This window comes from Heptranchias perlo, unplaced genomic scaffold (assembly GCF_035084215.1).
Source record: "Heptranchias perlo isolate sHepPer1 unplaced genomic scaffold, sHepPer1.hap1 HAP1_SCAFFOLD_60, whole genome shotgun sequence".
Lineage (NCBI taxonomy): Eukaryota > Metazoa > Chordata > Chondrichthyes > Hexanchiformes > Hexanchidae > Heptranchias > Heptranchias perlo.
Window position 1 is genome coordinate 905,199 of NW_027139623.1, and position 2,325 is coordinate 907,523.

At 42.1% G+C, this 2,325-nt stretch overlaps 1 non-coding gene across 1 annotated transcript; it reads left to right on the plus strand.

Moving 5' to 3' along the window:
- Positions 1-1,843: 1,843 nt before the first annotated feature.
- Positions 1,844-1,915, plus strand: trnag-ucc (transfer RNA glycine (anticodon UCC)). The gene has a single exon. It is a non-coding gene; the product is annotated as a tRNA-Gly (tRNA).
- The last annotated feature ends 410 nt before the right edge of the window (positions 1,916-2,325 follow it).

Consider the following 2,325-nt stretch of genomic DNA (forward strand, 5'->3'; position numbering starts at 1 on the left):
GATGTGTGGACTGGGGTCCATAAGTCACCATTTAAATTACCGGACTGTGGTCGGTGCCCTAACTCCAGTCCCATTAATACCTCATCTCGGCTACAACGAGAATAAAGCAGCTCAAAGCCACGCTGGTAGCATGATATCAGCGTCTCCCTTCAGACAGTAACCAGCCCTTTCACAGATACAGTGGGTGGCTCTGAAAAGAGCCTTTACATCGAGTTACATCGAAACTACGGCACAGAAACAGGCCATTCGGCCCAACTGGTCTGTGTTGCCGTTTATGCTCCACACGAGGCTGCTCCCTCCCTACTTCATCTAACTCTATCAGAATACCCTTCGATTCCTTCCTTCCTCATGTGTTTCTCTAGCTTCCCCTTAAATGCACCTGTGCTATTTGCCTGAGCTGCTCCTTGTGGTAGCATTTTCCACATTCTAACCACTCTTTGGGTAAAGCAGTTTCTCCTGAATTCCCTATTGGATTTATTAGCGACTATTTTATATTTATTATCTTTAGTTTTGGACTCCCCACAAGTGGAAACATTTTCTCTATGTCTACCCTATGAAACCCTATCATAAGACCTCTATCAAGTCACCCCTCAGCCTTCTCTTTTCGAGTGAAAAGACCCCCAGTCTGTTCAGCATTTCCCAATAAGAATATCCTCTCATTTCTCGTATCACGAGAATCTTGTTTGCACCTTCTAAGTCCTTTATATAATATGGAGACCAGAACTGTGCACAGTACTCCAAGTGTGGTCGAACCAAAGTTCCATACTATTTTAACATAACTTCTTTGATTTTCAATTCTATCTCTCTAGAATGAATCTCAGTGTTTGATTTGCCTTTTTGTGACCTTATTAACTTGCGTCGCTACTTTCAGTAATTTTTATATCTGTACCACGAGATCCATTTGCTCCTCCAGCCCGTTTAGACTCTTATTATCCAAGCAGTGTGTGACCTCCTTATTCTTCATTCTGCAACTTTATTAATGTCCTCTTGCATTTTGATGCATTCTTCCTTTGTATTAACTACATCGCCCAATTTGTTGTCGTCCACAAATTTTGAAATTGTACTTCCGATTCTCGAGTCCCGAATTGTTCATGTAAATTGTGAACGGTGGTCCTAACACCGATCCCTGTGGAACTCCACTTCCCACCTTTTTGACAATCTGAGTAACTACCCTTAACCTCTATTCTCTGTTTTCTGTTTTGATGCCAGCTTGCAAACCATTCTATCACCTGTCCCTGAACCCACGTGCTCTGAACTTAACCATGAGTGGACAATGCATTACCTTATCGAAGGCCTTCGGAAAATCCAAATATATTGCATCAACTACATGAACCTTGCTCTCCTTGGGTCTCTCTCAGAGTGTTTACACTGCCCGCTCACCCTCACTGATATTCTATCTTTGAACTGCTGTAATATTGTCCTTTAGTAATATTGCTGCTCCTCATCCTTTCCCTATTTCCCTGACCATTCTAAAGATCTTATAGACTTGAATATTAAACTGCCATTCGTGCCCAGCTGGTATTCAGGTCTCTGTAATGATTTAATGTAATTATCTAACTTTACTCAATGGCAGATGTGAGCTGCGGCAAAATGTATTTCCAGCCGGTCAAGTATTGCAGGTATCGACTGTCTCTTCAGTCCGATATCAGGTGAAGAATTACTGGCTGTTGTGTAATTTCCATTGATTGGGGGTTGGCGACATCTACTGGGCGGAAACGGGAACTGCAACAGAGCGAGAAAGGATCCGTCAGAAACCAGTTCAAATGAAGAACAAAATCCAACAGCCTGCAGTGTCTGTTCAGGGTCTGATGTTTGAGAGCAATTTGATCATCCCTGATTGTCAGCGATGGTGGTATAGTGGTGAGCATAGCTGCCTTCCAAGCAGTTGACCCGGGTTCGATTCCCGGCCATCGCATTTCAGTATTCTTATTAAATTATTTCCATCATTAAGTTTGCCATCGAATTTGTTGCAGTTCAGCTGGATATTGTTTCCAAAACATAAACTGGGATAATTGCAGCAAAATGTTTTCAACGTTAATTTATTTTTCCTATAGAAGGAATAGATGACAAATATACTGGAAATAGTGAGCAACCAAGGGTCTAACAAGAGTGAGGAAGTCAAATGATATGTGAGCTTTTATTGCAACGGTGTTGCAATATAAGAGTAATAAGGACTTGTTGCAATTGTGCTATGAGGAGATATTGTGTAAAATTGGCCTATATTCGCTGGAGTTTAGAAGAATGAGAGATGATCGCATTGAAACGTGCCAATTTTTTAGACGGCTCGACAGGGTAGATGCGGAGAGGCTGATTCCCCTGGCTGGA